This window comes from Monodelphis domestica, chromosome 1, assembly GCF_027887165.1.
Source record: "Monodelphis domestica isolate mMonDom1 chromosome 1, mMonDom1.pri, whole genome shotgun sequence".
NCBI classification, from domain to species: Eukaryota; Metazoa; Chordata; class Mammalia; order Didelphimorphia; family Didelphidae; genus Monodelphis; species Monodelphis domestica.
This window is the reverse complement of record NC_077227.1, coordinates 261,941,919-261,958,022: the sequence shown is the minus strand read 5'-3', so window position 1 is coordinate 261,958,022 and position 16,104 is coordinate 261,941,919. Positions and strand designations below refer to the sequence as shown.

The 16,104-nt window shown below is 37.1% G+C and overlaps 1 long non-coding RNA gene across 1 annotated transcript in view; it reads right to left on the bottom strand.

Moving 5' to 3' along the window:
• Nucleotides 1-4,910: 4,910 nt before the first annotated feature.
• Nucleotides 4,911-16,104, bottom strand: part of LOC103104377 (uncharacterized) — a 72,711-nt gene continuing 61,517 nt past the window's right edge. The window contains exon 2 of the long non-coding RNA XR_457372.3: nt 4,911-5,274. This is a non-coding gene — a long non-coding RNA (uncharacterized LOC103104377). The remainder of the gene's footprint in view (nt 5,275-16,104) is intronic.

The following is a 16,104-nucleotide window of genomic DNA, read 5'->3' as shown; positions in this document are numbered from 1 at the left end:
TGCTAGTTTTCTTAAGTTTAAAGTCTTAGCAGTAGACAGCAAGAGGAAGAAAAGTTCTGATCTTCAGAGCTGGTTGGGCCTGTCTCTTCAGGCTGAAGCCCCTAAAGACTGCCTTACATTCCAAATTGCTTCCCTTAAGTCCTTTTGTCTGATGAACACGATCCCAGGGATGCAGGTAGAACAACAGTTAGGACATTCAGGAATAGAGCCACTTCTATCCAGAGACAGGGAAAAAGGCCTCCTACCAGTTCCAGGGCCAGGAAGGAAGAGCTAGTCACAAGACCAACTGCCACTCCCAGTTGCCCCTTCTCCCACCAACTGTCAGTCTTGTCAATATCTTCTCTCTTAACACTCCAACTGCTGTTTGTTCCAACTCAGTGGCAGTAAGTCCAGAACTTGTTTTAGTTTTCCTTTCCACAATAGTCACCTTCTCGCTTTCCAGTTCTTTGCCCCACAAAAAGAGCTGCTTTATATTATTTTTGTGCATATAGGTCTTTCCCTTTTTTATTCTTTATCAGATACAAACCTAGTAATGGTATTGCTAGGTCAAAGGGTATGTACTGCTCTATAGCCCTTTGGGCATGGGTCCAAATTGTTCTCCAGAATGGCTGAATCAGTTCACAGCTTCCCCTAGAGTGCCTTAAATTTCCCACTTTCCTTCCAAGTTTTGTCATTTTCCTTTCCTGTCATAATAGCTAATCTGATAGCCATGGGTTGGTACCTCAGAGTTGTTTTAATATGCATTTCTCTAATTAATAATGATTTAGATAATTTTTTCCCTCATGACTAAAGAGAAATTGAATTGCTTTGTCTGAGAATTGCCTGTTCATATACTTTGCCTATTTATCAACTGGGAAATGACTTGTATTCTTATACATTCAATTCATTTCTCTATATATTTGACAAATGAGGCTTTTATTAGAGGCTTGTAAAAATTTTTCAATATTATTACTGTGTACTACTTTCCATTCTATTTCCTCTCATGTTCATTCTTTTCTTTCTCCTTTCATTGTGTCTCTAAATTGAACAACCCCCTCTAGTATGTGGAGGCACATGTGCCATGAGTCTGCCAACATAGTTAAGGGATGGAGCTTTGTAAGATGGAGTGGGAAAGGATATATTAGGAAATAAAACTAAAAGATGTTAATAATTTTATTTTTTAAAATGAAATTTACAGAAGATACAAGGCAAAAACAGAAGGTTATATAAATAAGTACATGCTCTGGTCCTGTAAAAATACTGGTTGTGGTGGTTGTCATTTTTGATTCTTTTGGACCCCATTTAGGGTTTTCTTAGCAAAAATACGGGTGAATTGCTATTTCCTTCTCCATCACATTTTACAAATGAGGAACTGAGGCAAACAGGGTTAAATGACTTGCCTGGGGTCAAATGGCTAGTAAATATCTGAGGTCAAATTTGAACTCAGGTCTTTCTGCCTCCAGATATGACACTCTATGCACTATGACACCTAGCTGTAATGTCTTCACCTCCAGATCCCCACCTCCAGATCCCCACCTCCAGCCACTGCTTCACTCCCAATACTCTAAGGATTGCCAAAGCTGGCAATAAGCTTAGGCAAGAGAGGAAAGTTAAAAATAAGCAACAGTAGGGGGCAGCTGGGTAGCTCAGTGGATTGAGAGCCAGGCCTAGAGACGGGAGGTCCTAGGTTCAAATCCGGCCTCAGCCACTTCCTAGCTGTGTGACCCTGGACAAGTCACTTGACCCCCATTGCCTACCCTTACCACTCTTCTGCCTTGGAGCCAATACACAGTATTGACTCCAAGACAGAAGGTGAGGGTTTAAAAAAAAATAAGCAACAGTATTTTAGAAAGTTATATAGAAGGTTTGGTGCTCCAGACTTCCTTAGAACCTCCAATAACTTAGAAGAGAAAGATATTTGAGTGGTGGTGGATCCAAAATGGCAGAGAAGGTACACACACACACACACACACACACACACACCTGATCTCTCTGAAATTACCCTCCAAACAACTATATACAATGTCTCAAAATCAGTTCTGGAGCATCATAACTCAGAAGAGAGGGAAAAAAAATTTTCAGCCAAAAACACCTTAGAAGGCTGGCACAAAAGACATATTCCACTGGGGTGTAAATGGAGCAAAAAGCAGCATGTCAGGGCAGTCCCCACTGAGACAATAGCCTTGGAAGCATCTGAATCAACAGCAAAGACTTTCTGAGTTCTTAGTGACAGATGATAAAGGAGGAAGGATTAGACAACTGCTCAGAAAGAGATTCCAGGGGTCCCTTTGTTGGTTCTGGGTGCAAGTCTCTTGTCACATTGCCCATACACAGATCCACGTAGCACTCCTAGGTAATAGTCTCAGGGTAAGGAAGAGCAGTAGCACACACCAGAGCTTGTAGCCACAAGGGAGTAGGGGACCATGGTAACAGATCCAAAGTGGAAGAGTATTTGTGTTTGCTCACAGACTGGAGCACAGGTTGGCAGAGTATTAAATATACTTCTCCTTGGATCATACCAGCTAAGAAAAATTGAAAAGCTTCTAGAATCTTAGCATTAGCTCTGAAGGCAGCTACCCAAAGAACCTAAAACTTGGAATAGTGCTCCCTTCACCAGTGGAACAGAGACCAACCTTAACAGTTTTGTTTTTTTTTTATGTGAAAAGATAAGAAAAAGACTAGAAAATGACTAAATGACAAAAAAGAGAAATTCAAAATAGAAAGTTATTTTGGTGGTAGGGAAGACTGAAACACAAACTCAGAAGATGACAATGAAGTCAATATTGCTGCATCCAAAGCCTCCAAGAAAAATATGAATTGCTCTCAAGTCCAAAAAGAATTCATAGAGGAGCTTTAAAAGGGTTTTAACTCTCTCAAAAGTCACTAACGAATCTTCTTTGTCTGAGAGAATGACCCAGCAACTCTGCTCCCAAGGAAGTCAGAGCAATATGGAGCCCAGACCTAACTGCTCTTCCTCTTTTATGGAGAGCCTCTTAAAGAGATAGAAAGTAAGAGCTATCTGATCTGTCTCTTAAAGCAACAAAGGGATATTACTTAACTTTCCCTAACCTAGAAATGTTGCTTCCAAGGAGACAGAGCAAACATTAAATAAATTCCTTATAACACATATTAAGTTTGAGTGACACCTGTGAAGTCAAATTAGCTTCCTTGTATTAGAACCTCCAGATTCTTTTGCTTGTTCAAAACTTTGAGCAACTGTATAAATAGTAAGCCTGTGAAAAGAGTTTGACCCTGAAGGTCCAAAGGACTTAGATATCTCCTTTTTTTGATGACAGTTTTAAAAATAGCTCACTTTTCCCCTGAAATGAGTATGAGATTACATTTTTTAGGCTAATTCTGAATTTATTTTAAGCTGCTGCTTTCTTGTGCACAGTTCAAATATAACCAGTGTGCATGTGTAAATGGATTGTTAGTCACAGTCTTCTACATGAAATTTATTGGTGGTCTCATCTGGGCCTGTGAATTCAAGACTCATCTTGTGTTTCACTTTGTGTTTCTGACATTGGTCCCTAAAGATTTCAGTCCTAAAAGAAAATAAGAAGTGTATGCATTAAATGTACAGCAAAGATGTTGGGAACTAATGTTGTTTCGGATCTTGTTAGGGCTCTGTATCCATATTCTCTTTCAAATTAATTATTTTTCTTTACTTTCTTACAACACTGGACTATATTTGTACCAGGTCATTTTATGTTTACACTATAAATCATTGCAGCCTTCTTTCAACTTTTGGGAATTTGAGGAGTCACATAATTCTGTATTCATGTGTGAGAGAGCAAGTACTGTGTGAAAAACAATCTATCCTGTATGGGAGGGTGACATTTAACTGTTTACAGGAAGTGATCCATGTGGATAATTTATACTGTGCTATATTCACCTTCCTTCACAAAATCAACCTCCAGCTACATAATTTTTTTTCCTAACACAAGCATATGTTGTTTAAATTTATATACTTAATACCCCATTCCTCATTCTTATTCTCCCCTTATCCTAACATTCTTTCTCTTATATTCTAAATATACATATAAATCATGTCAAACATTCCCTATCTTCATAAAAATAAGTAATAATGCTTATTCATATACTTGTCATACTTGGCAGACCCATCAATATACCCATTTTTCTTTAAAAGGAAAGCACGATAAAGGTCAGCCTTTATACCTAATGTTGAACTTCTGGGTTTCAATTACTATGAAGAAATATAGGATAACTATTATATAATTAATAATAGTTATTTTCACAAAACCATTCCTTGAAAATTTTCTTAATTAAAAATCTTAATTTTAGACATGAGCTTTGCCATAATGGCCTGAATGCTGGAAGAAGTCACATCCTTTTGCCCTTTACATTCCAATGTTTCTAGTACCTTCCTGAGGCTAAATCAGAACAGCAGTAGCAAGGGAATTCCTGGACCAGTCAAAGAAACTGTGAAAGGAAAAGCCAAGAAACAACAAGGCTGCCAAGAGTCAGAGCCAAGAGGACATAAACAAAAAAGTCTTCTAGTCACAGATGGCACTGAAGCCCAAACCATTCCTTCATTCAGAGCATGAGTTTTCAGAGGATTTGCTCTAGGAAGAGGTCATAAACCCTTTCCAAATAGGTATGAATTTACTGGCAATTGTACTCATTTGTGTTTCAAGGGTTAGGAATAATTTTATTGCTTAACTTTCCCCTCTTGTTTACTTTGCTACTCTGTCTCAATTAATTACTTTCCTTTTTGATTTAGATTCCTGCCTAATAATATGATGCCTGCCTAATAAAAGAGCAGACATTGAATGAACCTGCCATTTATTACTCCTTCAATTAACCCGATAACATGTGAGAATTTCAGAGCAACTAGAAATATGTTACAAATGCAAAATCAACCAACAAAAACTTCTTCATCGATGTTGAGATGAGTATGTAAAGAAGAGTAAAAAAGAAAACTCCATGACCTTTAATAAGAAAAGATAAATAACTTGAACAAGGAGTATCCAAACTTTTGTGAGAAGAAACTACTTGCTACAAAGTATTTGCCCTATCCAATTAATTTCTGAATGGGACATCGCTGATGCAATAGTGTTAATTCTTTGCTTTCAGGATACAGAATCTCAGCTACTGAGCCTGTTTACTGCTAGGCTGAATCCCATAGTTCATTCCTTGGGGTAAATGTATCCTTAATCTGACTTGACTATGGTGGCTATAGCAGTCTCTGCCATGGACTCCTGTCACTGGATCTCTGGTGTCTCTTCTGATCTCTTAAATCTCACAGTCATTCCATCTCCAACACTCCTTTACCTAAGAGCAGAATAAAATAAGTACATTAGAGACTGTAATTATGTTAAATTTCAGTACTATGATTAAACAATTCTGAGAATTCTTAGAAATGAAATTTAATTAATTTAGGGTACCTGAAGTAAGTTGATGGTAGCTCTGAGCTCCATTTAGAAGTGAACTAGAACTGACCAAATGCTCCTTTTGGTTAGCATTGTCTAGTTACTTGGGAGTACTCTGAATACTTACTAAATAATTGAACTGTGTGTATCTAATTCTGTTTGTGTATATATAATTGACTTATCATTATCTATAAACAAAACAATAACAAGGGATCATGAGGCTATTTTTTTCCCTTTAAGGACATTGTCTCTGACATAGAAGGACAACAACCAACCAACTTTTTAAACTTATATAGCCCTCTGAACTCTGGATAAAATTATATATGGTTGTAATTTCCTAGAGAAGGAAGGAGCAGGTCTCATTCTTTATCTTGGGGTTTGGGGGGGGGGGGTTGCTTTCATTTGGTTGGTGCTGCTTATACATGAATGATTTGCCCTCACTTGCAGCTGACCATGTAGGAAAACTATCATTTTAAGGGGGCAGATAGAACTGAAAATATCCTTTCCTGTTTCTTTTTTCTATTTTAAAAAGACCCATTAAAATTTTGGCTGGACTCATGTAACATAGTTGGGTGTTAGAAAAACCACTTGTGGTATGTCATCTTGGTTAAAGCTTATGATGCTTCCTCACTTGCTTATCAGGGGTTTATGAAAAAACTCTAATTGGTAGATAACTTGTTTTCTAACTGATGGATTGCTCTACTGATATAAGCCACCCTGGACAGCTAAAGGACCTACATTCCAAGTGCTCGTTCTATGTTGGAAAACAGGATTGTACTATTGGCCCTGAAGTTAAGATATTCTACCATGTGGGCATCCCAAATGATATTGGAAAAATATCAGCTAAATTCCACTCTCCATTTAATCCCTCACAGAACCTCATACAGACTGCCCAACTGCTCTTTTTTTTTTATAATTATAACCCCACTTTCATTACAGTACATTTTATTTTCAAAGCATGAAACAATATCTAAATTTACCAATTATCTTATAGTGATTACATTTCAGCTGCTTGTTCCTTAATTACTTAGATGGGGACAGAGAGTGGAAAACGTTTATCTCATCAACAAACTATATCTAAATCCATAAAGTAGAATAGTGGAAATATCCTTCCAGTATTCTACCCTGTGGATTTCTTATAGTGAATGATATATTTATTTGCCTGTCATATAGCTCCTGGACTTCTTTACATCCATCTACTCAATACTTACTGAATTCTTGCTATGTTACTCACTGTGGTAATCCATCAACAAGTATTTATTAAATCCTCATTATATACCAGGCATATATATATATATCTTTTTATATATATATGTATACCAGAGATACAAAAAAAAAAGGTGAAAACAGGATCTATCCTTAAGGATATCATATTCTAATAGGGGAAACAACATGCAAAGAACTATGTGTAAGAGACAGCTAGGTGGCACTGAGCTAGGTGACTCAGTAGAGAGCCAGACCAAGGGATGTGAGTTCCTAGATTCAAATCTGACCTCAACCACTTCCTAGCTCTTTGACCCTGGACAAGTCACTTAACCCCCATTGCCTAGCATTTATTGCTCTTTTGCCTTGGCATCAGTACATAGTGTTGATTCTAAGACAGAAGGTAAGGGTTTTGTTGTTTTTTTTGTTTTTTTTTAAACTATGTATAAGCAAGGTATATACAGTTTACATGGAAGGTATTCTCAGAGAGCAGGCACTGATGTTTCTTTCAGAAGGTAGGAATTTAGTTGATTTGGTAGTTGCCTGTTTTCAAGGCACTAGTCATGAATTTTTTTAAGAATATATATCCCTATAAAGATTACTTTTGCTGCTATCCTAGTTACTTTTATCATTGGTTTACAGTTTTATCTTTATTTCTCAATTGGCACAATATTATATAAGAACATATCATTAATCTTAAGAAATATTAAGCTTATTTAAACAGTAAAAGTTATAAATGCATAACACTACTTTTTAATATCATTTACTAAATTTCAAATGACTCATTCTGAATACTAGGCTAATTTGTGCTCCCTGATTAATGCTAACACTTTGGATGTATTAACTTTATTTTCTAAGTATACATATATATATGCCAATTAAGAAATCCTTAAAACTAAACAATGTTTCCTATTTCTTGAGTGTGTAGACAAGAGACTAATATGTGCAATAACTTCATATCTTCTTTGAGATTGGACTCAAAATCCATACCTATCTTATTTGGAGTAGATAATAGTAATCACTTTTCTTCTTTCTTTTCTTCCTTCCTTCCTACTCTCCTTCCCTTCCCCACTCCCTCAACCCCTCAATTAAACAGGATTAAGTGACTATCTACTGCACAATCTAGCTACTCCTATAACAGCCACTTTTTTTTAAGCCTTACCTTATCTTAGAATCAATACTAGATATTGGTTCTAAGGCAGAAGGGCAGAAAGGGCCCAGGGTCACACAGCAAGGAAATATATCTGAGGCCAAATTTGAACCTAGGACCCACCTAGCTGACTCCTGCAGCCAATTTTCAAAATACTTTCCCCAGTTCTATCAAGTCACATGAATTTAAACTGAGGACCACAGACTTGGGTACTTCCGCAGCACTGGCATTATGACCTTTCAGTTCTCAGATACTGTGTGTGCAGATACACCTAAGAGAAGTGAATGGGATAAAATCTGTGTCTTTCTCATAAGAAGTGCTAAGTACCTAGACAGAAGTTAGATACTAGATAGAAGTACTTGTACTTTCCCTTCCTTTTAGAACACCCCACCCCCTTCTAAAAACAAAACGAAACAAAAAATGTGACCTTTCACATTTCACCCACCTTGAGGGGTGGAGTAATTTACAATCCATCAAATTTTGTAATCTACAACCCAGTATATCTCACTCATCTTTAAACTAGACATTGTTTAGTTTAAACTCACTTATCTTGTACAACCTAGTCATTCACTTATCTTCTAAAGATGTCAAAGATAAGGACTCTGACAGGAACAAAAGGTGGGAGATGGGAGGGGAAAGAAGTTTCTTTTATTGGAGACACCATAAATTGAATCTTTGGACTCAATACTTTGACATTCCGTAGGCACCTAAAGCTGTGGAATGTCTCTTCTGCCAAAGAATAAATTGCTGTCTTCTCTGACTTCTGAGCTCCATGTTTATGAACTTTTTTCAGCAGTGGGGTCTACTCTCTGTGACCTCATTCCACACATAAGGAAGGAAACATATAACTATTCCAGGAAACAGTTGAAGTTTCAGTCAAAGTCCAAGAGATCTCTGGATGTAGAATTTTACAAATGATTTTACCAACTATACAACTAGCAAATTGGACAAAAACTATATATAATGTTGGTTGTAAAGAATGTGAGCAGATTGTCTTTGCCTGATTCTGGTTGACTATGTGAGAGCATTGAAGGCTTGCTTCCAGACATGCATGATCCAGGAACTTGCAGTGGGAGGTGATGAAGAGTCCCCTAATAGACTACTGCTTTGGAAGAGCTGATTGTACTCAGTGTTTGTACAAATGTAGTTCTTTGGTATTTCTGTCTTCCTTTCCTACTTCTAAGCAGAACTCTTTTGACCTCTGTCAAGAACATTGGTGGAAAAAGGGGAAATTACCATAAGTACATAATAGCTACTCTTACAAAAGCGACTATCTATATGACTTTGTGTTTTTTATTGGGCTAAAGGCCCTAAGATCCAGTGTGGAATTAGCTAGCAACAAGGAAAGCTTCTACATCAGAAATGATGGTACCTACTGTCAAGATAATCAGATCAAGCCTGACAACATGACTCATTAGCAGTCCTGCAAACTGTTTTATTTCCTTGTGGATTTTAAATATTATCCTTCTATCTGATAGTTGTAAGTTAAGTTACTGGATTCTGCTCTACCCTTTCTGTTATAATACGCTGGAATTCTTTTTTTTTCTTTTTAAATTCATCTTCTGTCTTAGCATCAATTCTAAAATAGAAGAGGGTCAAGGGCTAGGCAATCACAATTAAGTGAGTTGCCTAGTGCCACATTGCTAGGTCAGATTTGGACCCTGGTCCTCCCAACTCCAGACCTGGTATTCTAACCACTGTGCTACCTAGATGACCATACATTGGGATTCTTTTATGTTTGTTTCATTTTTTTGTGAGGAGGAATAAATTGACTATCATTTATCTGCTTTGTAATATCATTAAGTACCTTTTTTTACTCCCCTATTTGGGGGAAGGTACAAAATATAGTCCATAAATCAATCAATCCCCAGGTGGGTTTATTTTTCATGTCTTTGCATGTGAGAAAAGGGAGTGTAATTTCCTCATTAAGAGGCAGGTCTGCCCTGCACAGCACCCAGTCTATAAACTACAATGGTTGCCAGTAGAACAAGGAAGGTTTGAGGATTAATGCCTCTTTGAGCTCAGCTGAGTGGTACAATTCTCTACCAAGAATTGTACTGTGTTGTCTTTTAAATATCATGAAAAGTGTCCAAATTCATGATATTTTGCCCATGATATACTATCATTTTTTGACATATTTAAAATAAATGTGTATTTAGTAAATTTTTTCAGTTTTCTTGGGAGACTATTCCTATCATGGTCTAAAAATACTTTAGCTTAGCACTTCTCTAACACCTTTTCTCTTAGGCCCTCAAAGAATTTAGGCAAAGATTCAGTTTTAAAGCCTTTAGACAGCCCTAAGAATCAATAGGTTCTTTGTCACTACCACTATTGTATATGTGAATAAAGTAATTTTTTAACTTTAAAGATATTATCAAGAAGTCAAGTCCTAAATTAAACTCAAGAATAATTTCAGCATGCAGACTGCCATCTATTAAGACTACAATCTATGTTTGGCCTACTGACAGTGGAGTAAGAATATGACTTTTTAAAATTAAGAATACCATATTTTTATATTGTAAGGTCTTCCACTAAAACTCTGATGCCTCATTATAAAATGGAATTGACTCTGAGGTCTTGAAGGTTATATGAATAGAGAAGAATATTTGGAAATTGATGAGGATTTGTGGAAATCATAGATTTAGAACTTAGAGGGATTTGAGAAACCATCTAGTCCAACCTTGACATTTTACAGATAAGGAAACTGAGACCTAGTAATTTCCTCAAGATTGTACATTTAGTGATGGAGGCAGGATTTGAACCCAAACTCAGCCTATACTTTCCAAAATGCCATGCTGGACCTACAAAAATGGAAGTTTCAAATACTTGCCTAGTAAATCTGTCTTGTGAGGATCTTGTAAAGTAAGTATAAAGAGACTTCACCATGATGGCCATTATCTACATTGTCAAGTGTAGAGGAATTGTAATCTACATCAATGGTTTAAGTACTCATATTAACAAAATCACATAGACACAAAATATAAGCAATCTCTGCCTCTAGTTTTTTTTCTTTTCAATCCATTTTACACAGTGCTGTTGCCACTGTATACATTAAAAAAAAAACAACACCCTTCCCATTGCCAATTCAATTCAATATTTCTTTCAATTTGGCCCACAATGGGGCCCAAATTAATTTTTAGACCTTATCCCTTAGTACTTGCATACATTTCCCTTACTTCTAAATCCCTAGTTATCTCACTCCAATCAAGTTCACTCCTCACCTAATATATTCCACTATGCCCTTCGAAGCCCCAACACCACAGTTAACAAACTATTCTGTTTCCAAACAATATTCTTTCCACCTCCTTTCTTAAATCAAAACATGACTTTAAAAAAAATAAGACATCCCTTGTAACCTTTGGTTGCCATTGGTTGTCATTCTTCCTACTTCCCCCAAATTTTAGGGCAGAAGGAGGGATCGATATATTCTTTGCTTTTCACTAATGTATTCAGACATTCCTCAATGATTTTTCCTTTTTCAAAAATCTGTTCAATCTGTTGTCAGTGTCCTCTGAATTTCTCAACATCTTGGATAAAGAAAAATCCCAGGTGCTTCACACTAGTAATAAATCAATGAGCATTTGTTAAATGCCTGTTATATGCCAAACACTGTACTAAGTGTTGAAGACAACTGACATCTCTTGTAATCCTTCAGCAAACGGAAAATTTTGACGGATATTTTTTGGGGAACTGAATCAGTGATTTCATTGGTATAGGGTGCTCCTAGTGAGAGATTTCCTCTATCAGTAGTTAATAATTATCAATAAATTTTGAATAAGTATCTACTATGTGCCAGGCACTGTCCCAAAGCACTAGAGACACAAATATAAAAAATACAGTTCCTAAATTCACAGAGATTTCAATCTACTGGAGGAAAATAACACACAAAACGGAACTGGAAAGGGAAGAAAAGTCTGTCAGAGGAATTCCAAAGTATTTCAGGCAAGTAAGAAATAAGATTTTGGTTCAGTTGAGTTGAGATCTCTTCTAAAACAGAGGTTTGGAATTCATGGCCCAATCCTCCAATAAAATGGGGTAGAGAAAAGTTACGATGTAGAGTAGCAAGGAAGAGGAAATTTTATAGGATGATGAGGTTATCTCATCATCATTATCAATAATGAGTTTCCTAGAGTGTAGTGAAATCAATCAGAAAAGTTCCAAAGTACAACAGATAGGTAAAAAATAAAGGAGGATTGGCACCTTCTCTTTAGTTAATTTTTACAGAGTTTCCTGAGGGTCCTGAGAAATTAAATGACTTGCCTAGGATCCCAACAGCCAGTATGTTGCAGAGGCAGAACTTTAACCCAAGTTTTTCTGATTTCAAAACCACTATATCATCCTTTGTAAAATAGGAAACTACCAAATGGTCCATTCCCTTCCTGAAAAAGTCTTTTCTCACAACTGTTCCCAGAATAGTTATCCCCTCAATTATTGCTTCAAATGAACTTATCTGAAAAAGTTGGGTTTCCACTATGGGGTTTGAACCCCAAAGAGCTAATGAAAAATGTTTGTACAAAAATATTTATAGCTGCATTTTTGTGGAGGCAAAAAATTGAAAAGTGAGGGGGTGTCCATTGATTGGGGAATGGCTGAACAACTTGTGGTATATGATGGTGATGTAATACTATTGTGCTATAAGAAATGATGAACTACTTGATTTCTATATGAACTGGAAAGACCTCCATGAACTGGAGAGTGAAATGAGCAGAACCTGGAGAACATTGTACCCAGAAACTTAAACATGGGTCAATCAAATGTAATCAACTTTGCTACTAATAGCAGGACAGTCCAAAGGGACTTATGAGAAAGAATGGTATCCATATCAAGAGAAAGAATTGTGGGAGTAGAAATGCAGAAGAAAAACATATAATTTATTCTTTATATGGGCATATGATTGGGGGGATTTGGTTTTAAAGATTACTCTATTACAAATATGAGTAATATGGAGATAGATTTTGAGCAATAATACATGGATAATCTAGTGGAATTGTTTGTCAATTCCAGGAAGGGGAGAGAGAGAAAATGAATCATGTGTAAGGGTTAAAAATTAAAGGATTGGACTAAATATATGAAAAATATGGTCACCAAAATTAATTATTCAAGTCAGAATGACTTCTATGGTAGTTTATTTACAAAATAGAAAGAGTGAAAGTAGGGGAAATGAGAGAAAGAGATAATTACTCTGGCTGATCCAAACTAGGCAGGGCTTTAGAAGCCCCAGCAAAAGGGGGCCCAGAGGTAAATTAAACAAGGGTTCTAGGCACAAGGCCTCCTCCAAGATGAGGGACCTCTCTGGAGGCTAGTATCTCCAGAAAAGCCAGGAAAAGGAGTCAGCCTTTTCACTCAGCCACATGGCATTCCTAAGAGAAGATCCAAGAGCAGTCTGAAGTCCCAAGCTGGAGCTCCTCCAAGGCCAAATTCAAAGGAGAAAAAACTGATCACAGTAAGTTACCACCTTTTTTAAAGACAGTTCTTTACATCACCAATTGCAGCTTTAGCTTTGCTTCTGTCCTTTCTTCTTTCACTATTTCCTTCTGCACCAATGTTTTGCTTTTAATCAGTCCCCCTAATCACCACCCTTATTTTACTTTCCTTCCAACCCCTCCCTTCTTATTCCCCTCATTTTTCTTTAGGGTCTATTAAATTCCCTCCTCTCTCTCTTTCCCTCCCTTTTGGTACTTCCTGCCCCACTCCCCCCCCCCCCCTTGGTTTTTCTCTCTCAACTTCCTTGTAGGGTAAGATAGAATTCAATACCTCAATGGATCTAGATACTCTTCCTCTCAGAACTGATCCTACTGAGAGTAAGGATTAAGTATGACCTATTGGCACTCTCTTCCTCTCCTTCTTATAATAGTATACTTCCCCTCCCCCATCCATGTGCCTCTTTATGTGGTATAATTTATCCTGTTTTTCTTATTCTTTCAAGTTTCTCTTGGTGCTATCTTCTTGGTGCCCACCTTTCTTTTTTTACATATAATCTTAAACCACTTAGTATCCCAGCCTCTATCTATGAATAATTCTTCCAACTACTATGACAGTGAATACAGTTTTTGAGAGTTACAAATATCATTTTTCCATATAGGAATATAAACAATTTGACCTTACTGAAGCCCATAAAAATTTTTCCCCCTCTCTTTTTTGTTTACCTTTTTATGTTTCTCCTGAATTTTGTATTAGGACATCAAATTTTCTATTTAGTTCTGGTCTTTTCTTTACAAATACTTGGAAATCTATTTTTGTTAAATGTCCATACTTTTCCCTGAAAGTATATAGTTAGTTTTGATGGGTAGGTGATCCTTGGGTAGACCCAATTCCCTTGCTTATCTGAATATCATATTCCAATCCTTGTGGTCCTTTAGTGTGGAGGATGCCAGATCCTGTGTAATCCTGATTGGTGCTCCTTGATATCTGAATTGTCTCCTTCTGGCTTCTTGCAATATTTTCTACTTAATTTGGAATCTCTTGAATTTGGCAATTACATTCCTGGGGGTTGTCTGTTGAGGATTTAATATAGAGGGTAATCTATGGATTCTTTCAATGTCAATTTTGCCCTCTTGTTCAAGAATATCAGGGCAGTTTTCTTGGATAATTTCTTGTAGTATGATTTCAATGTTTCTGTTTATTTCTAGGTTTTCAGGTAGACCTGTCATTCTCAAATTGTCTCTCCTGGATTTGTTTTCCAAGCCAGTCCTCTTCCCAATGAGATATTTCATGTTTCCTTCTATTTTGACATTCTTTTGACTGTGCTTTATAAATTCTTGCTGCCTTGTGAGATCATTAGCTTCTACTTGCCCAATTCTAGTCTTTAAAGACTGGCTTTCAGCTATGATCTTTTGATTTTCCTTTTTGGCTTAGTCTATCCTGCTTTTCATGGCTTCCAGCAGATCAATTCTGGTCTCCAATTTGCTTATCATTTCATTTGATTTCTGGGTTTCTTTTTCCAAGTGAAAGATACTATCTTTTAAATTGTTATTTTCTTTTTGAATTATTCCCCACTTTTCTTGCCAACTTTCTTCTAACTTTTTTACTTCTTTCTCCACCTACAGTTTGAGTTCCTGGAGAGCTTGTAACCAATTTCCATTTTTTTTTTGAAAGCTCGAATGTGTTTACTTGTTTGTTGCCCTCTGCTGTCTCTTCCGTAGCTTTTCACCATAGAAGTTATCCAAGGTTAGAGTTTTTTTTTATTCTTTTTGGTAGTTGAAGATTGTAGTTCTTGGGTGTTGGTAGCCATTGTTATGTTAGTTTTTTTTCTTCCCTTCCCAGCCAGAAGTCTGAGTGAGGAGGGTAGGCAGGTCTCTGTGTATCGAGCTATAGAGTGTTTTTTTCCCTGAGGCTATTTTTCAGACTCCACCACATCTGCTGTGGGCAACTCCTCTCTGCTCTGTCTCTGTGCCCAAGCTCTGTGTTCTTCAGGCTCCTGGGGTCCCAAGTCTTGCTGATCTCAGGAGTAAGTCTGTGGTATCCTCAGCTACCCTTCCCCCACCCCCCTGAACCTAGAGATTTCCCCATGCTCGCTCTGACTCTGGCGCCATAGGTGGAGTGGGGTAGAGGTGATCAGCTCACACTTTGGTAGGAGTAATTTTACCCCCTTATAGCGTGGAAATGTCCAAACCCTGCCTACTTTCAAGGCTGCATCCTATGGTAGAGCCCCTTCCTTTACCTGATTTTGATTTTTGTCCTTTTGGGACACTTTATATTGGTTGGTGGTAAGGAGAAGAAGACCCTTGCTTCTATTCTGTGGCCATCTTAGCCTGGAAGTCCTCTAATGCTTCTTCTGCTACAAAGTTGGGACAGCTAACATAATGGCATAACAGAATCAGGATTAAAAAAAAAAAACCAAGCAAACAAATCCCACCAAACTGTCAGTCTAGAATGACAGGCAAAAGATCTTGCCCGAATGAACTTTCAACCTTACTGTTCCACAGTAAGTTCACCAGAGAATTACAAAACAAAGTATACTATGACATTCAGAGAAAGAAGTCAGGAATCCCCTGGAGGAGTTGGGCCTTAAAGAATGGGTAGGAATTCCACAATGGAAGATGGTGGGAGAACAGAATAAGCATAGGGAGTATTCTATTCTAAACTAAGGCATGCAGACAGAAGAACACAGCATGTGTTTGGGAAGCAGAAAGTTGTTGAATTTAACTGGATTGTGGAGTAGATAGAATGAAGTAATATGTTATAAGCCTAGAAAGGTAATATAGCTACATTTTATTTAAACTATATCATATAGGGTCTTGAACGCCAAGCAATGTGTCTGAACTTTACTTGGTAGACAGTAGAAATCATTGCTTAACTGTGAAGAGAAGTGAAATAGGATCATAGACTCATAGAATCAGACATAAAGAGTTGGAGAGGTCCCTGAGGAGACTGAAACCA